Below are 23,043 nucleotides of genomic sequence, written 5' to 3'. Positions count from 1 at the left end.
CGTCGTGAGAATTATTTTATTTTATTATGTTTTATTTTTATTATTTTATCACTTCCCTTCTACGTTACTTTACCGAAATAACCAAGAAGATGATTCTTTGATAATTTCAGCTGATTGCGTGGCTTTACATCCTCTCATCGCTGTTATTTTTCCCAGATGTTTATTTAAGCCTCCATGCTCCCTTCTCCACGAGGGAAACCTCTGATACATACACTTTACGTGCATCCCATAGTATTTGGGGAAAGGGAGGTGGGGATGAAGCGACATTGTTACTCATATATCCCTCATTTTCCTCTTTTATTTCTTTGACCAGTTGATCGTGCTCTAAGAGTCGACGGTCTAGGGGCCAATAATTTATAAGTCGTTATTATTTTTTTGGTCTAAGATGAATTAGATTGTCATCAGAGCGTGGCCGTACATTTGCATATCCAGGATCTCCGCTTTGGTGAGGTGTGGTAACAGGGGCATGGAGATGAGAAAATAATCGATTCTGGAAAGCTTCTTTTGGGCTCTAGAAATGTGGGTGATTCTCTTTCGGTGGGGTGGAGGGTCCTCCAACGGTCTGTCAACTAGCGTTGAGTGATTATTTCACTGAGTAGAAGCTTCTGTGCCGCGTTTTGGTCAGAATTAGTCGAGTGCCATTTATCTGGAACGGGGTATTTAAGCAGGTTCAAATCGCCTCCTGCGCTAAGACCCCCTTCCTTTTCTCAATAAGAGACGCAATTACAGGAAAAAGTTTTGAATTGATAGGGGGGGGGAGGGGCGGGTGATAGACGTTCATGAGGGTGACTTCTTTGCCCTGCAATGTTCCTACAAAGGGATCTGGGCACAGTACTATTAGTGAGCTCCTCTGGAAGGTGGGACTATTTCTGGATCATGTAATCTGCGTGCCCAGACTCCACATGGAGTCTGGGACCCGGCTAAACAGGCACGACATGGGCTAGAGAAGAGATGGGCTAATGCGGTACAGGAGGATGTGGTGCTGAGTGGACTTGCCGATGACCCTGTACCAGCGGTGTCAAGATCGACCTCTATGGAGGAGGCTCGTGAAGGGAAGGACGCCGCGAGGTAGTTAACACCTCCAATGCCAACGTGGCATGGATAGGCTGAGGCCGACTGAGACGTGAGCCCGAGTTTGCATGCGTGGGAAATGCGGTGGCCCTGAGCACGCGGCTTGTGCTGTTGTTACAGGAAAATGCCGGTGGGACACTCCGATGAGACGCTCCGGTGGAACACGCCGGTTGGACCCGCCGGTTGGGAACGCTGATGGGACACGCCCGTGGGACACTCCGGTGGGACACTCTGGTGGGACACTCCGGTGGGACACGCCAATGGTACATGCCGTTGGGACACGCTGGGGACAGCCTGGAGGTCGGGCCCACCAAGACGAGGATGACGAGGACCCCTCATCCACCGCCTCCACTTGCCGCGTCCCCCTCGTCACTCCCCTCATCACTCCCCTCGTCACTTTCCTCGTCTCCCAGCTGAAATCCAGCGGAGTTCTCGTCCCCCTTTACCAGAAGCTCAGGTTTTAGTTTTTGTCCCCTTCTCCGGCACAGTTCGTGTTCAACCATTTCTCTTGGTCCTGGGAGTAACACCGCTCACAAACGGACGGCGGAAGTGGCAGCCCTCTCTCTTCTCTCTCTCCTCTATCTCCCCTATATATCTCCCCTCTCTCTCTCTCCTCTATCTTCTCTCTCCTATCTCTCTCCGCTATTTCTCTCTCCACAACTCGAGGCAAAAGTGTTGCCAAAATTGCCATGGTGACGTTTTCATCTTCTGCCACGGCGACTTCTTCTTCTGCCACGATGACTTCTTCATCTTCTGCCATGGTGACTTCTTCTTATTCTGACACGGTGACAACTTCTTCCATGGTGACTTCTTCATCTTCTGCCACAATGACTTCTTCTTCTCCGTCTGCCGCGGTGACTTCTTCTACCATTATGGTGACTTCTTCTGCCATCATGGTGACTTCTTCTGCCATCATGGTGACTTCTTCTGCCATCATGGTGACTTCTTCTGCCATCATGGTGACTTCTTCTGCCATCATGGTGACTTCTTCTGCCATCATGGTGACTTCTTCTGCCATCATGGTGACTTCTTCTGCCATCATGGTGACTTCTGCCATCATGGTGACTTCTTCTGCCATCATGGTGACTTCTTCTGCCATGGTGACTTCTTCTGCCATCATGGTGACTTCTTCTGCCATCATGGTGACTTCTTCTGCCATCATGGTGACTTCTTCTGCCATGGTGACTTCTTCTGCCATCATGGTGACTTCTTCTGCCATCATGGTGACTTCTTCTGCCATCATGGTGACTTCTTCTCCGTCTGCCACCATGGCGTTCCACGACTCTCGCGTTTCATCGACGGTGGATTTCAGGTGCCGTCACGTCGCCGTTTTGTCTCCGGCGCAGACGGCCTCACGTCGTGTCCAACGCCCCCATGTCCACCCCCCTTACACGTTGGTGTAGACGAAGCGGACCCTCGCAGACACAGTCGCAGCCGCGTGGTTGTTGTTGTTGTCGCTGTTGTTATTATGATTGTTGTTGTTACCATGTTGTTGTTGTTGTTGTTTAAGCGGAGGGTACGGTGTCCATGTGAGCGTTGAACACCCTCACGCGTATGGTCGCACGGCCCCGCGGGGAGCGGTCGCCTTGCGGTGCGGTCCCCTCACTCACACACACTCTCCCTGACACTCTCTCACTCACACACACTCACACACTCTCTCCCTGACACTCTCCCTGACACTCTCCCTGACACTCTCTCACACTCACACACTCTCTCACTCACACTCACACACACTCTCCCTGACACTCTCTCCCTGACACTCTCCCTGACACTCTCTCACACTCACACACTCTCTCACTCACACTCACACACACTCTCCCTGACACTCTCTCACACTCACACACTCTCCCTGACACTCTCTCTGACACTCTCTCACTCACACACACTCTCCCTGACACTCTCCCACACTCACACACTCTCCCTGACACTCTCTCACACTCTCTCACTGACACTCTCCCTGACACTCTCCCTGACACTCTCTCACTCACACACACTCACACACCCTCTCCCTGACACTCTCCCTGACACTCTCTCACACTCACACACTCTCTCACTCACACTCACACACACTCTCCCTGACACTCTCTCACACTCACACACTCTCTCACACTCACACACTCTCCCTGACACTCTCTCTGACACTCTCTCACTCACACACACTTTCCCTGACACTCTCCCACACTCACACACTCTCCCTGACACTCTCTCACACTCTCTCCCTGACACTCTCCCTGACACTCTCTCACACTCACACACTCTCCCTGACACTCTCTCCCTGACACTCTCCCACACTCACACACTCTCCCTGACACTCTCCCACACTCACACACTCTCCCTGACACTCTCTCACACTCTCTCACTGACACTCTCCCTGACACTCTCCCTGACACTCTCTCATACTCACACACACTCTCCCTGACACTCTCCCTGACACTCTCTCACACTCACACACTCTCCCTGACACTCTCTCACACTCACACACACTCTCCCTGACACTCTCCCTGACACTCTCTCACACTCACACACTCTCCCTGACACTCTCTCCCTGACACTCTCCCACACTCACACACTCTCCCTGACACTCTCTCACACTCTCTCCCTGACACTCTCCCTGACACTCTCTCACACTCACACACACTCTCCCTGACACTCTCCCTGACACTCTCTCACACTCACACACTCTCCCTGACACTCTCTCCCTGACACTCTCCCAAACTCACACACTCTCCCTGACACTCTCCCACACTCACACACTCTCCCTGACACTCTCTCACACTCTCTCACTGACACTCTCCCTGACACTCTCCCTGACACTCTCTCACACTCACACACACTCTCCCTGACACTCTCTCACACTCACACACTCTCCCTGACACTCTCTCACACTCACACACACTCTCCCTGACACTCTCCCTGACACTCTCTCACACTCACACACTCTCCCTGACACTCTCTCCCTGACACTCTCCCACACTCACACACTCTCCCTGACACTCTCTCACACTAACACACTCTCCCTGATACTCTCCCAGACACTCTCACACACTCACACTCACACACTCTCCCTGACACTCTCTCACACTCACACACTCTCCCTGACACTCTCCCAGACACTCTCACACACTCACACTCACACACTCTCCCTGACACTCTCTCACACTCACACACTCTCCCTGACACTCTCCCAGACACTCTCACACACTCACACTCACACTCTTCCTGACAATCTCTCACATTCTCACACTCACACACTCTTCCTGACACTCTAACACCGCACCTTGTCTACATAGACTTTCACGGTAAACTCTAACTCGGACACGCCAACACAGACTATGCTACATTTTCAGGCAGGCACTGATGGACTCTCTAACATGGATTCTCTAACACGGACTCTCTAAGACGGACTTTGTGACACGGTCTCTTTCTAAACACTGGGGGGTTCCCATACTTCCGAACTCTGTTACCCAACCAAGCAGACAGATCGTACTCCGTGAGCGATACCCAACGATGCAGTGAAAGACATTGGTGGGTGTGATAGAGAGTGTGATGGACAGTGTGACAGAGAGTGTGATAGACAGTGTGATAGAGAGTGTTATAGACAGTGTGATAGACAGTGTGATAGAGAGTGTGAAAGGGTGTGATAGACAGTGTGATAGAATGTTCGGACTCTCATTGCGGAGGAGAGGCTGCTACACCTCTGTCGGGAGATGGATTGGTACCACTTGGACCTCTGTGGAATCCAGGAAGTCCAGTGGACCGGTTTTGGCTCCAGTCATCATGAGGGCTGGACAGTTCTCCACTCGGGCAAGAAACTGCCAAACAACAGGGAGTATGACTTCTGTTGAACAAATAATGAAGGGGCTGTGGGAGTGTTGGGGTGAGGTGTGGGAAGCTGTTTATGCCAGACTACTGTGGACTCACCTCCCCATCAACAAGAGGCAAGGAATAGTGGTAGTTGCTTATTCCCCTAATGAAGATGAACATCAATGGAGGGATGCAGACAAAGCCGATGAGTCAGACGCCTTCTATACCCTCCTGTCCCAGGTACTAGCTAATGTGGCACCTTGGAATAAAATATTGCTTTTGGGTGATCACTCCTATCCAGGTGACACCTGGGTTGGAGCGATCGGAAGGCATGGGCCAGATCAGCTCAATAAAAAAAGTAGGAGGCTGTGAAGCCCATGGGATTCTAATTACCAACACACTGTTCCGGCATTGGTGCATCTACACAACATCATGGATGCATGCCATGTCCAAGAAAGAACATCTGCTGGACTATATATTTACGGACCAGCGGATGCGGGCCTATGTTCTCGACACCAGGGCCTACCATGGAGTGGATTTTCCCACTGACCATCAGCTTGTCATCTGTAAGATGCAAATGCCATTATTCCACTCCAGTACTGGGTGTCCATCTAGGACCCATATTCTTAGGTTTTTTTTCCGGTAAAGTCACGTAGGTAAAAACATTAAAAAGTAAAATAAAATAAAAATCACGACGTTTCGGAGGCAACACAAGCTTCCGTCTTCAGGTGGTACCGTCACAGCCACGACAGCTGTATCAAGTAAATGAGAGATTGCAGAAGCTACCACTCCGTTTATATAATGGTTGGAGAAGGTGGTGGGGCAAGGGCCACATACTTTTATTAATATGGTAAGGTGAGGCTTAAGACTAAGAATAGACTGCATAACAAAGGCTGAGCCTTTGTTATGGAGAGATGCGGTTTGTGACTCAACCTGTAACAGGGAGACCACCTGTTACAGGTTGAGTCACAAGCCGCACCTCTCCATAGTTGCAAGCAGGAATATCAACATCGCTTGCAGCTGTGTTTGGCATCTTCCCTATTTCTGATGCTGAGGGGAAATAGGTGAAGTTCAGGACTGTGGCTCATGCTGATGGAATGGCTGCATTGGGTATGTGGTCCAGACCTCCCCAGAAACCATGGCGGAAGTAGGAGGTGTTCTGGCTGGTTGAAAGGAAACGACAGGCCCACTCCCGTCGTCTACAACATCCAACATTGCAGAATGAGGAAGCTTACTGCAGCCTTGGAGAGTCGGAGAGCGTGCGGTGCTGCCAGGATGAGTGGTGGGCGCGGGTTGCTGAGGAGATGGAATCTGCCTCAGTAGCCCACAATCACACATGACTATTTAATTCCATCAAAACAGTTACTTGCAGCACTTCTCCTATCACCATCCTTAAGGGAACGAATGGTGATTCTATCTCCGACTCCCAGGAACAGAGGAACGGGTTTGCAGAGCATTCCTGTGAGGTCTTGGGGGAGGGAAATTCCCTCAGCCCAGACAACATCATGAAGCTACTTCTGCCAAATATTGCTAGAAGTAGCCACCCCTTCTGAGTGGTTGGCTGAGGTGCCATCTGTTAGGTAAGTATGAGGGGAAATCCAGAGTCTGAGACCAGGAAAGTGCCAGGCAGAGGCGATTTCCCAAGCGAAAAGCTGAGGGAGGGTGGCATCTATGTGCAGACTGCCCTATATGACATCATCACAACTGTCTGGACCACAGCATGGGTTCCACAGGATTGGAAGGATGCCCTGGTTATCCCCTTTTTAACAGGGGGACTGCACAGATTTTAAGGACTACAGGGGCATCTCTATTCTCTGTGTGCCTGGAAACGTGATGGGAAGGATTATTTAACATCGCCTTGCCAGGCGCGCTGAGGAGAGTCTTGCTGACCCCAAATTTGGTTTCAGACCAGGGTGACATGGCACTCATTCCATATTCTCTCTGTTTGCTACTGCAGAGGTGTAGGGAATTCCAAAAAGACCTACATCTCTACTTTATTAATCTGGTCAAGGCCTATGATGCCATCAACATACCAGGGCTCTAGGCTGTTCATCGTGAGTCCCTAACTCTCTGCTCACAATCCTTAAGGGCCTGCATGATGGTTGGCAGGCCCGGGTACAGCTACATGGCCAGGAATCAGAGCTATTCCCTGTTCACCTTGGGTTGCGACAAGGGATGTCAACTGGCTCCCACATTATTTAACATCATCTTTGACCACGTTATTCGAGAAGCGTTCCATGGCTGTACCAGAGGAATTTCTATCCGGTACAGATACAATGGAAGGTGAATTGATGACTTGGTGTGGTCGAGGGATGGCTCCATATTGGTCAACCATGTTCCATATGCTGATGATGTGGTGATTGCTGCTCACTCAAAGGAGGAGTTGAAGGTACTACTGCTGAAGCTGGAGTGTGCCACTAAGTGGTGGAGTCTGACCATCAGCTCACCTGTCTGGGTATGTTATGCTACCTCCCCAGCTCCCCATTGGTGATGGAGCAGTTCTGGAGAGAGTGGAGAGTTCCCATACCTGGGCAATGTGCTCATGACCAGCTCCGATTTGACAGCAGAGGTCTTACTCCAAATCATCCGGGCGGCATTATCTTCTCATCGGCTGTGTAATGCTGTGCGGACTCTACCTGGTATATGTCACTCCACTCGAAGCTGTGGGTCTTCTCGGCCAGTCATTCCCTCCCTTCTTTATTCTTGTGAAAGGTGTACCCCTCTAATGGAACATCTGCGCCGGTTAGAAACATTCAGGCTGACATGCCTACGATCCATACTGGGTTTAACCAGGCTGGATTGTGTGAGGAGCTCACAAATCCTTGAAATATCTGGACACGTTCCCATCACTAAGCTCCTCAGGCAGGCAAGGTTGTGTTGGCTGAGTAATGTAGCCCGCATGCCCAGTCACTGCATGCCCAAGCAGATTCTGTTTGGTTGGATAGATGGGGCTAAACGGGCATGACATGGGCTGGAGAAGAGATGGACTGATGCGGTACGAGAGAATGTGGAGCTAAGTGGACTTCCTACTGACTAGTACCAGCGGTGTCAAGATTCTGCCTCTATGAAGGAGGCTGGTGAAAGATGCTTCTGGAGGCAGTTGCCCTCCAGCAACAATGGAGGGCAGACGAGAGACGCTCCAAACAACAACAAGAGCACCGGGCAGCTAAAGTGCAGCACATTGGCACAGTCGGGGGTACAGCTGGTGCATGTACCAGTCATCTCAGTCAGCCAACCCATGGCACCTGGGTTTGTCCCAGGAACTCCTATCAGCGAGCCTTCTACAATTCACGTGGCCTCAAAGTGCACCTGGCCTGGCACAGGTACCGTGGTGACGTCACCATCACTTTGTGGCAAATGGCGGGTATTGGTATTGATAGAGACTGTGTTAGAGAGCGTGTTAGAGTGTGCTAGAGAGTGTGTGATAGAGAGTGTAATAGAGAGTGATAGCGAGTGTGTGATAGAGAGTGATAGAGTTGTGAGTTTTAAACCAATTTTATTGCTGCCAGCAGAAAAAGCACTGGAGCCGATTTCGATACAATGTCACATCGAGCACAGCATCACGTGTGTGCGTCACATACACAACCTGCGGCATGTGGCGCTTGCACGTGCCACACGCAACACAAACACCACGTCGTTACGCTACGCCATGCGCGACGAATACCCTCGTTAAAAAGTGAAGTTCAGAATGCCGTTTGCGCTGGTGCAGAGGGCTTCACCCCCCCCCCCCCCCCCCACTGTGCAAAAAACATGCGCGCGTCACCGGCTTTGGAGCAGAGCGTGAGCTCGAGCTGGAGCCGTGCCTTGAGCAGGGCCGTCGACATTGCCGCCACCGCAGAGCAGCCGTCAGTGTCGCCTTGTGACATCTTTTTCCTGGTCTTGTAAAATTGCCATCTTTGCTTGGGCACAGACGGAGTTTGCAAGAGAGTGATAGAGAGAGTGATATAAAGAGTGATAGAGATTGTGTGATAGAGAGTGATAGAGACCATTATAGAGAGAGTGATAGAGATTATGTGATAGAGATTATGTGATAGAGATTATGTGATAGAGAGTGATAGACTTTTGACTTTGAAACCACTTTTATTGCCACCAGCAGCAACAGCACTGGAAACAATTTCGATACGAAACACAAAGTCAGCAGCAAAAAAATAACCAAACAATAAAATAAACACGCGCTGTGGCACGTGGCACTAGACGTGCCACACACAACACAAAACAACTCCACGTGGTCGTCGTTGCGCACGCCACACCCGACGACCGAGCACGTTAGAAGGTGAAAAGGAGAGTGCCGTTCACGCCAGTGCAGAGGGCTTTTCCTGCTCCCGAGCATTCGAAGAAGATGCGCACGTCACCAGCATGTGAGTGGTACGCCTGCTCCAGCCAGAGCCGCACCTTGAGCAGGCCCCTCAACACTGGCACCACAGAGCAGTCGTCAGTGTCGCCTTGCAGCATCTTCTTTCTTGTCTTGTACACCGCCATCTTCGCTTGGGCGTAGACGAATTTGTCGAGGTCATGGAACTTGTTAGCCAAGTAATATACGAAGCTACTGTTGTAGAAGGGCACCCCCAGTTTCCTGTAAATGGTCTCCAAAAGCTGTAACATTGGGTTGAGCCGCTGGCAGCGTAAGTACCGGTGGGGCAGAACCTCCCTGGCACCGCAGAAAGTGCACAATTCTGGTACCCTCGGCGAGATTCGGCTGAGCCACATGGCCGATGGCCACGTGACTTGTACATTTGTTTCTACTGGGGGGTGGCCACAATGAGGGGAGATACATTATTTCTCCATTTTGTGTCCGGTAGGTTGGGCAGGTCCCAGGAATGCAGCACCTTGACACAGCACGTGTAGAGTGCTTTCTTTGGGGCACTCTTAATGGGCATGTTCAAGCAGCCTCGGAGCTTCAGTAGCTTCCCAGAGTCGCTGTGGCCAGGGAGGAGGAGGGGGGAGGGAGGGCCGCTACTGTCCCTCGCCACCTCCAGGCGCAGCTCCTGCATGGCGAGCAGCACGTCCCACAGCAGCTTCTCCCCGGCGAGCGTGGAGTGGAGTCCCGCGGTGCTGGCGATCTCATCTGCGGTCTTTCACTTGCGCTGGTGGGCCTGCACGAGGTCGAAGACTGTCCGCAGCCCTACTGATGTGAAGCGTAGAGCCAGGGTCCTCTCTCCTCTGATCCACTGGAAGAGGCCATTGCAGAACAAGGGCTCGTTCAGGAAATGTGCCGAGGTCGTAGTGCGCGCGCGTTCTGCTCCACTCGAAGTTCTGCCACGCGTCAAAAAAGTTCTGGTAATGACCTGGCAGCCTCGTGTAGTCGACCAGGCTCAGGTCCAACAGGAAGAGCTCCTTTGCGTACCCCAGGTATCCTCCTGCGTTTCTCAGCAGGGTGAGGGACCGGCGACTTCCAGGGTAGCTCCTCCCGGTCGTACAGCAGCCGCTTCAAGGCCATGAGCCTGAAGCTCATGACCCTGGAGCTCATGACCCTGGTGGTGACGTCCACCAGACGCTGCTCCACCCTCACCCACTGGGAGGCAGAGAACCCCCGGCCTGAGCCAGTGCTTCCTGTGCCAGATGAAGTGCACGAGTGAGCGGTTCACTCTGGTGAGTAGACAGGCAGGAGACTGGAGGGCATTGGTCTTGTGCCACAGCACAGATGCTGCCAGGTTGTTAGCAACGAGCACTCGGGCCCTAAAGGACATCTGCGGAGCGAGGCGTGCCCATGTCAGTAATTAAACCTCGATTATGTCGGCCAGCTCAGTCCAGTTGTTCAGAGCGACGTGTGGTTTCCCCAGGTAGACCCCTAGGTACTTGACTCCGTCGGCCTGCCAACTGATTCCTCCTGGGAGGAGCACAGCGTACGCCGCATTGCGACTCCAAACACAGAGCCTCGCATTTGGCCCAGTTGATCCTGGCGGATGAGACCTTCTCATACACTGCAGCTGCCTGGCAGAGTGCGGAGACGTCGTTGAGCACGACACATGTCGTCTGCGTAGGCTGAGAGCCTGACAACCGCGTTCTCAGGTCCCGGGACCTTGAGGCCAGACAGATTTTGTCTCAGGTGGCGTAGGAGTGGCTCAATGGACAAGGTGTACGGCAGCCCCGAGAGGGGGCATCCCTGTCTGACACCCCTCATTACAGGGAAAGGGGCGCCGACTCACTGGTGTATCTTCATGAGGCTGAATGTGCCCGTGTACAGGAGCCTAACGTTCGAGATGAAGGCCTGGCCGAAGCCGAGCAACGTTAGGAGTTTATCTAGGTAAGAGAGTGATCGAGAGAGTGGCAGAGATTGTGTGATATAGAGTGACAGAGAGAGTTATTGAGATTGTATGATAGAGAGTGATAGAGAGTGTTATGGGGAGCGGTAGTGTAACGGGTTTGCGTTGCTCTACGAACCCAGCAACCGGAGTTCGATTCCCACTCACGGCCAACACCAGTGGCGATTATCTGAACCGGTCCTCGGCCTCCGCCAGGTCGACTCAGACTCAAAAGAGTACCTGGTGCAGTGTGTAAACATCGCCACTCGGGAGACAAAGGCGGTCGGGCGTGGTGCTGGCCACCCACCCCCTCGTATACCGTTCCGGCCTTCATAGGTGCTCGCTAACAGCACTTGCCCCTACAGTCTGTTAAGTCTAGGGGGAGGCCCAAGCCCGGTTCAGATAATCAAGATAATCATCGCTGGTGTTGGCCGCGAGCTGGAATCGAACTCGTGTTTGCCCCCGGGCATTCGTAGTGTAAGCGTCGCGCTAACCGCTACCCCACCGCTCCCCTCACGCATCACCACCAGCAGCAGCAGAGCAAGCAGCAGCACCACCACGCACGAACGTCGAGATGACGTTCAGCTGGGAGACCTCTTGGGCTCGCACGCGGCTGCTGCTGCTGGGGCCGACTGCATTCTTGTCATTTATTGACTTAACCTCAGGTCAGCAACGTTAACTGCGGACGTAACGTAAGGTCTGAGTTAACGTAAAGGTTGAGTTAACGTGAGTGTTGAGTTAACATAAGGTCTGAGTTAACGTCAGTGTTGAGTTAACGTCAGTGTTGATTTAACATAAGGTCTGAGTTAACGTAAGGTCTGAGTTAACGTCAGTGTTGAGTTAACGTCAGTGTTGAGTTAACGTGAGTGTTGAGTTAACGTCAGTGTTGAGTTAACGTGAGGGTTGAGTTAACGTCAGGGTTGAGTTAACATAAGGGTTGAGTTGACATAAGGTCTAAGTTAACGTGAGTGTTGAGTTAACATGAGTGTTGAGTTAACGTCAGGGTTGAGTTAACGTCAGTGTTGAGTTAACGTAAGGTCTGAGTTAACGTAAGGTCTGAGTTAACTTTCGATTTAAAGCTTTCGTGACTGCAGGGATTCATCTTCCTGGTTCTTTCGGTAAAGTCACGTAGAAGGGAAGTAATAAAATAGTAAAAATAAAACATAATAAAATTATTTTCACGACGTTTCGGCCACAACGCAAGCAGCCGTCCTCAGGTGAAGACCAGGTCTGTCGGGGAGACAGCGTCTGAATGAAACACCACCACGCTTGGAGATTATTGGAGAGTATATTTAGTATACTGATGATACTATGTAGTTTATACTTTAGTTTTTTACGTGGTTGTTTAGTTACTGCAGCTACATACTATTAACATCCCTTTATTAATGCTACTCCTATCCCCTCCCTTTGATGCTGCTAATCCTGTATAATGCACGGGCATAATATGACTTTGAAACCCCCCGCCCACCTCCTACGCATTTCACAAGTAGTACTAATCACATACCTGCATTTCCCAGAAATATGCTAAATTCCTCTTGATATGCAAATTATTTTGTAAAGGCGCCCTTCCCCCTTCCAACCCAGCTTAAATATACGCTCCAAGCGTGGTGGTGTTTCATTCAGACGCTGTCTCCCCGACAGACCTGGTCTTCACCTGAGGACGGCTGCTTGCGTTGTGGCCGAAACGTCGTGAGAATTATTTTATTATGTTTTATTTTTATTATTTTATTACTTTCTTTCTACGTGACTTTACCGAAAGAACCAAGAAGTCTGAGTTAACGTAAAGTCTGAGTTAACATAAGGGTTGAGTTAACGTAAGGGTTGTGTTAACATAAGGGTTGTGTTAACGTAAGTGTTGAGTTAACGTATGGATTGAGTTAACGTCAGTGTTGAGTTCACGTAAGGGTTGAGTTAACGTAAGGGTTGCGTTAACGTATGGGTTGAGTTCACGTAAGGTCAGCAACGGTATCTGTTGTGCCCATTTTCATAGATTAAAGACACATGTCGCGAGCTATGGCTTTGTTGAACCGCTGCGTCTAACCCGGCCCGCACAGTCGCATTCTTTCACTAGTACAATCACTAGTACACTCACTAGCACACTCACTAGCACAATCACTAGCACAATCACTAGTATAATCACTAGTACACTCACTAGCACACTCGCTAGACAACTCTCTAGCACGCTCAATAGCACAATCTCTAGCATGCTCGATAGCACACTCTCTAACACACACTCTCTACCACACTCTCTCTAACACAACTCTTTAACACAACTCTCTACCACAAACTCTCTACCACACACTCTCTACCACACACTCTCTAACACACACTCTCTAACACACTCTCTAACACACACTCTCTACCACACACTCTCTAACACACACTCTCTAACACACTCTCTAACACACTCTCTAACACACACTCTCTAACACACTCTCTAACACACTCTCTCTAACACAAACTCTCTTAACACACACTCTCTACCACAGACTCTCTAACACACACTCTCTACCACACTCTCTAACACACACTCTCTAACACACACTCTCTACCACACTCTCTAACACACATTCTCTAACACACACTCTCTAACACACTCTCTAACACACAATCTCTACCACACACTCTCTACCACACTCTCTAACACACCCTTTCTAACACACTCTCTAACACACTCTCTCTAGCACACACTCTCTGACACACACTCTCTAACACACACTCTCTACCACACACTCTCTAACACACACTCTATACCACACACTCTCTAACACACACTCTCTACCACACACTCTCTACCACACTCTCTAACACACACTCTCTAATACACTCTCTCTAACACACACTTTCTAACACAGACTCTATAACACACTCTCTAACACACTCTCTAACACACACTCTCTAACACATGCTCTCTAACACATACTCTCTAACACAGACTCTATAACACACTCTCTAAATACACACTCTCTAACTCTCTACCACACTCTCTACCACACACTCTCTAACACACACTCTCTAACACACTCTCTAACACACACTCTCTACCACACACTCTCTACCACACACTCTCTACCACACTCTCTAACACACTCTCTAACACACTCTCTAACACACACTCTCTAACACACACTCTCTAACACACTCTCTCTAACACACTCTCTAACACACTCTCTAACACACTCTCTAACACACTCTCTAACACACACTCTCTAACACACACTCTCTAACACAGACTCTCTAACACACCCTCTCTAACACACTCTCTAACACACACTCTCTAACACACACTCTCTACCACACACTCTCTAACACCCTCTATAACACACTCTCTCTAACACACATTCTCTGACACACTCTCTCTAACACACTCTCTAACACAGACTCTCTAACACACTCTCTAACACACTCTCTAACACACACTCTCTAACACACACTCTCTACCACACTCTCTAACACACACTCTCTAACACACACTCTGTAACACAGACTCTCTAACACACTCTCTAACACACACTCTAACACACACTCTCTAACTCTCTACCACACTCTCTACCACACACTCTCTAACTCTCTAACACGTCGTTTTCTTGGACCACATTGCCCCTTCTGGGCCACCTCGCTCACGAGTCCAACTGCTCCATCAAACTAGTGGACCCTCCTTCCTCCCCAGGGCCCATTTGGGCCACCTGCGCCAGGAGTCCCACTGGGACGTCTCTAATTGGCCACCGGGCTACCCTCTCTGTTCCAGAGGATCAGCCTCCCATCCCTCCTGACAACAACAACAACAACACCCACTGAGCCCCCGTGGTGTGTGGGGCGCGCTTTCGTCCTCCCCGTGGTGTGCGTGGGGCTGCTGCTACGTCTCACAAACACAGGCCGCTGTGGTGTCGTTCACAAAGTCGAGGGTGACGTTGCTGTGCGGCTCTAGCTTAGGGGCACCACCACCACCACTCCCCACCCTGAGCAGGCAGCCGTCCCCTATGTATAGCCTCACGTAGGAGGGGACGACGTTTGCCGTACGTCATCCAAACTCGAGTCAGCGCGTTTTTGGTGGCGACCGTGATGCCGGCACGCACGCAACACAATGTGGCCCGATTCTGGAATTGAGTCACGGGATCTTTATGGCCAGGCGAGGCGAATCAGGCAGCATGAGTCGCCTCGTACGATATCTTTATACATAAGAGGTTTTTTGTGGGTTAGATCGCGTAAATGTATGTGTCGTTAAACCCGCCACCACCCGACCGACGCAGCCAACTCGTAAGATTGTCAAGTAAATAAAACCGTGGCAATTCGTGACTCGTTCAGCACTAACCGGTTGCGTGTTAGAGAGTGAAACCCACTACTACATTTACAATTTCGAATACCGTAACATTTTCGCCAGTCAATTACAACAACAGCAGCAAGCAGCAGGAGAAGCTTCATCAGGTGACAGGGCAGAATTGTGGAGAAATCCTGCTCGTAGTTTTGGTCTTAAATAGAGGGAGGAACACTCGCGAAGACATCGGCTCCATCCGCTCGATGCGGAGTTAAAGACCGAAGCAGGGGGAGGATTTCTCCACAATCCTGCGCTGTCGCCTGATGATGCTGCTGTTGTAATTTACCTGGCGGAAAGGTCACGGTAGTCGCATTGTAAATGTTGGAGTGGGTTTTAACTCTCTGCCACACAGCCGGTTTGTGCTGAACTAGTCACGAGTTGGCCGCGTTTTTGCTGACGTGTCGGGTGGTGATGGGTTTCATGACACGTTGATATTTATGCGATCTAACCCACAACAAATCCTCTATTATGGATATTGGCGGTGAAAGTCCTCCTACTACTGCTGCTGCTGCTGCGTGTTAAAGCTATGCCTGTTGATGGTTGACAAACCGCACAGCTGTTGTTCACCGGGGCGGCCTTGCCCGCAGATTCGAATCGTGCTCGCGCGCCAGAGACGTTCAGGGGACGTCGGAGACGGCGTGCGGGGCCGCCGCGTGACGCCACCCAGAGAGCAGCGCCTCTCTCTCCTTCCTCTCCTGCCGGCATCTCCCCACATCTCCCCTCTCCTCCCCACGCCTCCCCTCTCCTCCCCACGCCTCCCCTCTCCTCCCCACATCTCCCCTCTCCTCCCCACATCTCCCCTCTCCTCCCCACGCCTCCCCTCTCCTCCCCACGCCTCCCCTCTCCTCCCCACATCTCCCCTCTCCTCCCCACGCCTCCCCTCTCCTCCCCACAGCTCCCCTCTCCTCCCCACATCTCCCCTCTCCTCCCACAGCCTCCCCTCTCCTCCCCACAGCTCCCCTCTCCTCCCCACATCTCCCCTCTCCTCCCCACATCTCCCCTCTCCTCCCCACGCCTCCCCTCTCCTCCCCACGCCTCCCCTCTCCTCCCCACATCTCCCCTCTCCTCCCCACATCTCCCCTCTCCTCCCCACATCTCCCCTCTCCTCCCCACATCTCCCCTCTCCTCCCCACATCTCCCCTCTCCTCCCCACATCTCCCCTCTCCTCCCCACATCTCCCCTCGTCCTCCCCACATCTCCCCTCTCCTCCCCACCATCTCCCCTCTCCTCCCCACAGCCTCCCCTCTCCTCCCCACATCTCCCCTCTCCTCCCCCACGCTCCCCTCTCCTCCCCACATCCTCCCCTCTCCTCCCCACATCTCCCCTCTCCTCCCCACAGCCTCCCCTCTCCTCCCCACAGCTCCCCTCTCCTCCCCACATCTCCCCTCTCCTCCCCACATCTCCCCTCTCCTCCCCACAGCTCCCCTCTCCTCCCCACATCTCCCCTCTCCTCCCCACATCTCCCCTCTCCTCCCCACAGCTCCCCTCTCCTCCCCACAGCTCCCCTCTCCTCCCCACGCCTCCCCTCTCCTCCCCACGCCTCCCCTCTCCTCCCCCACGCCTCCCCTCTCCTCCCCACGCCTCCCCTCTCCTCCCCTCGTCTCCCCTCTCCTCCCCACATCTCCCCTCTCCTCCCCACGCCTCCCCTCTCCTCCCCACATCTCCCCTCTCCTCCCCACATCTCCCCTCTCCTCCCCACATCTCCCCTCTCCTCCCCACGCCTCCCCTCTCCTCCCCACGCCTCCCCTCTCCTCCCCACATCTCCCCTCTCCTCCCCACATCTCCCCTCTCCTCCCCACATCTCCCCTCTCCTCCCCACGCCTCCCCTCTCCTCTCCACATCTCCCCTCTCCTCCCCACATCTCCCCTCTCCTCCCCACGCCTTTTCCGAGCGGCGTATTTTTGGAAGTGACACCGGAGGAGACGGTGGGGGTTGGAGGGGTTGGAGGGGGTTGGAGGGGTTGGAGGCGGTGGTGGTGGCGGTGCCCTGCGTGGCTCCCCCTCTCTACTGGCGCCACGAGAGGCGATCCGCGGTATGGAACGTGACCCCCCCCTCCCACCCCCTCGACTGCTCCCCCACCGGTGCCCTCCACCACCCCAGAGGGAGCACCCCTCGCGCCACTCACCCCCCCCCCCACCACCCCCCCACCTCACCTGGAGTTGTCCCTGTTATGTTTGTTGCTGCTGCTGCGGGGTTATTTAATATATGTTTTCTACACACACACATCCGGTATTTATTGACGAATTTGTTCAGTAAATCAATTAAGATAATAAAATCACGACGCGAAAAATGAAATGGCCACTCAGAGCAGAGAACAGGTAGCATGGCCTCCCGCTCCTCCCCACACCTCCCCTCATCTCCCCACGCCTCCCGTCAACTCCCCCGCATCTCCGCTCACCTCCCCACACCTCGCCTCACCGCCCCACTCCTCACCTCCCCACGCCTCCCCTCACCTCCCCACCCCTCCCCTCACCTCCCCACGCCTCCTCTCACCTCCCCACCCCTCCCCTTATTACCCCACGCCTCCCGTCAACTCCCCCGCATCTCCGCTCACCTCCCCACCCCTCCCCTACCCCTCCCCTCATCTCCCCACGCCTCCCGTCAACTCCCCCGCATCTCCGCTCACCCCCCCCCCCCATCACATTCCTGGCCGCGTCTCCCCCCCCTCTCTGCCTCCACCAAACAACAGCAACAACAACTCTGCGACAAATTTGATTGAAGACGCGTCAACGTGACAACAACGACGACAACGATGATGACGATGTCGCCACTACTACACTCTATGCCCCAGAGCAAAAACTAAAGCGACCGAAATGTCGCCTCTTACTCAAGAGGGAATCGCTTTGCTCGGCCGGTCGAGTGTGGCCACCCACATGCCGGAAGAGGCCCTTTCCGAGAAGGCCCCTCAGATCACCAGGGGACACCAACCGGGTCACACGTGGGGGGCCCGCGGGGGTTTGGGTCTTGGGCCCTCGGCATCTGGGAAACAAATAAACCACCCCTACAACGACCCACAACCACCCCAAAAAAACACGCAAACCACACCGGATTTTTGTGTACATTGTTTACATGGGACATTATATATATCAGCACACAAATGTAAATGTAAGACTGACGGGGGTGGCTCACGGCCACCGCCGCCACCGCCCACCCCCTCGCCAGCCGCCCACTCCACCGACCCCGACGGCTCTCCACCGCAACGTCCAGCCCCGTGACCTCTGGGATTGAAGAACTTATATCGAAGACGGTACTCACGATCCCCGAGAGCGACCGTGGGCCTGGACCCGGTGGGTTCCGTGAGTGGGCCTTGGGGCCTCGTCGATGCGAGGTGGGGGGTCATCTTCCTTCCACCCGACGCGTTGAGGCCAACTCCACCGTTTCGGGCGACTTTTCGCCTGGCCACGCGAACGCGCGAGGCGACCTCGCATTGGGACGGGAGCGAGTTCAAGCCCTGGCTGTGGAGGTGGTCGTAGCTCTCGGTCTCTCTTTCTGTCGGCGTGAGGTGCGGGACTTTGTATCGCCGCTCACACTTTGGGTTGTTGTTCCCCCAGTGTTCGTTTGATCTACCGACCCCATCACAGGAGGTAACGGCATCCGGCACCGGGCCACCCCTAGATTGACTTCGCCAGAAATGAGAAGTCGTAGCTACGGCCAAGTGCAACAGCAGAACAGTTCGGGAGTGCGCACGCGACTTCAAACAGGGTCCTTGTTGTGTACACAATGAGCTTCTCTTTTAACATACTGCTGCTGCGTCGTGTGTAATAATAACAATCTTATTATTAAATGTGACGTTCATACTGTGAGCACGAGTGCCCGTGTAGTCTCCAATGGAAGCCTCCATCGCCGGCTCGGCGGAGTCCACCGGGTTGTCGTCTTTCGTCTGTTTGTTTCACTCTCGCGGTGGTTGTGGTGGTGCTGGTGCTGGTGGTGGCGGTTATCTTGATGGCAGTGATGGTGCTGGTTGTGGTGGTTGTGGTTATGGTGATAGCAGTGGTGGTGCTGGTAGTGATTGTGGTTGGGGTTATGGTGGTGGCAGTGGTGGTGGTCGTTGTAGTGGTGGTTGTGGTGGTAGTTGTGGTGGTGGTTTTGGTGGTTGAGGTCATGTTGGTGGTGGTGGCAGTTGGGGTTGTGGTGCCATGTGTGTGCGTGTCGAATGTTATTCCGCTTGTTTTTCCAAGAAATACTCAATCTAACTTTTTTCTTTAAATTTTACCAGGTAATGCCTTACTGAGCTATGTAGCTCATCTTCAGAAGCGACCTGGCCATCACAAATTATAGCCCAACGAAGTGGCTTATCATCATGTGAACATTTACAGAAGCCAAATACTCTATTCTCAACGTGGAAGGACAAACCGGAGGACCCGGAGATAAATCCACGCGACCACGGGGAGAGAGACAACACAAAATTCACATATACAGGCAAACGTCTGATTCCGGATCGGAATCAGGTGGTTACCATCTCCTAGCCAACGAGGCTCTGTGCCTGGCGGGAGCGGTGTTGCTCTCTGCCAACGGTACCGGTGAACAACACGAGCCGACCATACTTCACACGTCAGGCCGTAGCCGTGGAATCAGAAGGGATATCGTTACGCAGGGCGTCATTACATAACTGGGGACCTTCCGCTGTTGCCAAACGCTATAAGACACCGTGGCGCCTGCCCGCACGGATTCCTGCATTCTCCCTGTTCCATCCTTGGTGTCTGCGGGGAAGATATAAGGGGCGTCATGGGGTGGGTGCCCGTGGGGTGGAGGGGTGATAACTCCATTGGCCCGTCGCTAGTGCCACCTCGCTCATGTGACCGCCCGACCCCCGTCACACAACGTCCAGTCACTCTCATGCTGGGCCAAGACCTCGGAGTGGGGGGCACACCCCAGTTACTGCTGCCCCCTTTCTGCTCTCTGTAGCCACAAGGCCGAGGCTCTCTTCCACCAGGCGAGTCTCAGCCAGCCAGCGGCGTTTAGATTTTTTTTTTTACAAATTATGAAATGTTTTATTCCACATCCTCACTCACATATACATTGCAAACATCCCCACTTTTTGGGACATCGACGGTATCAGACTCATCGGAGCAGGTGGGGGTGAGGAATTTCCTTTGGGGGAGGGGGCAGATGTTAGCCAGGTCATCACCTTTCTGGGCTCAGGTATTTAAGACCGTTCTAAGGGTTAGGAATGGATCCCAATGCACGTGCTACAGTCTTCTTCCCTGTCGCCGAGCTGATAGCTTAGATGCTCTAGTGCTGAGATTAGGGCCGAATGCGGCGATTTCCACTAAATGTTATCCGAGTGCGCGTGCAGGGGCGCCACGATGGGGCGGTGCGTGGCAGCGCCACGTGACGCGTGGGGGCCCAGTGGGGGGGGGGGGGGTGAATCAACAGATGAACAAGACACAAACGTGCTCAGAAAAATTGTGGATTTCTTTTTTATTCATAAAAAAAAACTGTGGTCTACCATGGACCAAGCCCGATCCACGCGTCTGGCTATCGTATCAATACCGTATCAATATCGTATCAATACCGTAGCAACATCGTATCAATACCGTAGCAACATCGTATCAATACCGTAGCAACATCGTATCAATACCGTATCCATATCGTATCAATGGCAAGCATATCAATCACCGCGATCTACACCCACGCGCCTTTGAGGAAATCCGAGACCCATGGGGCCGGCACGAAAGTAAAGAGGCACAATTACTTAATTGTTGTGAGTATCGTTGTGAGTATTATTGTGAGTATCGTTGTGAGTATTGTTTTAAGTATCGTTGTGAGTAGCGTTGTATCGTTGTGAGTAGCCTTGTGAGTATCGTTGTGAGTATTGTTACCTTTAAATCGTTTCACGAAAACTTCCACCGGCAGACTGTCTTCCCTCTAAACCCCCAATACACGTTGTGCAACTAAAACATTCTTTATATATAGTTATAGGCTAACATATTATTGTGAAACGGGGTTACTAACATCGGTAGTAGCGAGACGAAAGGAGTAGATGCCGACAGTCAAAGCCCTCCTCCCCATACCCTCCTCCTCTACCCCGTTGTGGTCGTTGCATCTCCGTGCTCGCGGCAGTCCGTGGCGGCCGCACAGGCGAGTGGCGACCGGCGCCGCGCGCAAATTCCCAGTCGAGGTATCTCGCGCCGCGTGTCGCCCTTCAACTTCCGATGCGACATGCGGAGCGTGCAGCGTGGCCGCCCGTCGCGCACGGTGGCCTACTCGGGTAGAGCGACGTCCGCGTGATCCCTTACCAAAACGTGGCGCCATCAAGGGGACACCGCACGGCATGACCGTGGTTTGTGCACTCGCGGTATTCACCGGGGTGGCCGGACCGTGCCAGGTCAGGCCAGGTCGGGCTGGGCCGGGCCAGGTCAGACCAGGTCGGGCTGGACCGGGCCAGGTCAGGCCAGGTCGGGCTGGGCCGGGCCAGGTCAGGCCAGGTCGGGCTGGGCCGGGCCAGGTCAGACCAGGTGAGGCCAGGCCCGGCCAGACCGGGCCAGCCAGGGCCGGGTGCTTGCCTCTGGGCTACGTCGCCCGCTGTGTCTCTTAAGCACATGTATTCGTGTGAGGCTGAGTCGACCTAGGGGGGGGGGGCTAGGAATGGCTTTTGGATATTTGTTACTCACGCCGTGAGCGAGAATCAAACTCAGGTCGCCTGGTTCACGGCACAGGGCGCAAACCACTACGCCACCGCTCCTCACGCACACAGCAACAGCCGTCGTTCGCCACGAAGTGGCAATGACGTCACCGTAGCACTTGTACCAGGTTAGGTGGATGCTGAGGCCGCGTGAGGTGAGGAAGGTTCACTGCTGGCAGGAGGTCACGGGACAGACGTAGCGCAGCGCGCTGTCAATTGAACAACACGCTCTCACACCAAGACATCCACACACACTCCCACCCACACACTCACACACACATACTCACACACACACACTATCACCCACACACTCCCACCCACACGCTCACACACACTCCCACCCACACACTCCCACCCACACACTCCCACCCACACACTCCCACCCACACACTCCCACCCACACACTCCCACCCACATACTCACACACACTATCACCCACACACTATCACCCACACACTCCCACCCACAAATACCCACACACTCCCACCCACTCCCACCCACTCCCACCCACAGACACCCACACACTCCTACCCACAAACACCCACCCATAAACACCCACCCACAAACTCCCATCCACACACTCCTACCCACACTCCCACCCACAAAACAAAGATCCAAAGATTCCCTATATAGCCTTAACAGACTGTAGGTGCAAGTGCTGTTAGCGAGCACCTATGAAGTCCGGAACGGTACACGAGGAGTGGGTGGCCAGCACCACGCCCGACCGCATTTGTCTCCCTAGTGGCAATGTTTACACACTGCACCAGGTACTCATTTGAGGCTGAGTCGACCTAGTGGAGACCCAGGACCGGTTCAGATAATCGTCACTGGTGTTGGCCGTGAGCGGGAATCGAACTCGTGTCACCGGATTCATAGCGCAGCGCGCTAACCGCTACACTATCACTCCCCACTACAAACACCCACCCACACACTCCCACCCACACTCCCTCCCATACCCCGCCCACTTCCACGTAAACACACTAACA

General features: G+C 53.1%; 2 protein-coding genes across 2 annotated transcripts in view; one reads left to right on the top strand and one right to left on the bottom strand.

Moving 5' to 3' along the window:
• LOC133357585 (insulin receptor substrate 1-like) overlaps positions 1-12,251 on the top strand; it is a 60,874-nt gene extending 48,623 nt beyond the window's left edge. Inside the window, exon 2 of the mRNA XM_061575581.1 lies at positions 1,192-12,251. The gene's annotated coding sequence lies outside the window, so the exon portion shown is untranslated. The remainder of the gene's footprint in view (positions 1-1,191) is intronic.
• The window catches only part of LOC133357588 (dual specificity tyrosine-phosphorylation-regulated kinase 3-like), a 520,504-nt gene that overhangs the window by 468,633 nt on the left and 28,828 nt on the right, over positions 1-23,043 (bottom strand). The gene's annotated exons all lie outside the window — the stretch shown is intronic.

Source organism: Lethenteron reissneri, chromosome 58 (assembly GCF_015708825.2).
Source record: "Lethenteron reissneri isolate LAM-NWPU_2019-01 chromosome 58, ASM1570882v1, whole genome shotgun sequence".
Taxonomy (NCBI): Eukaryota; Metazoa; Chordata; class Hyperoartia; order Petromyzontiformes; family Petromyzontidae; genus Lethenteron; species Lethenteron reissneri.
This window is presented reverse-complemented; position numbering and strand designations above follow the sequence as displayed.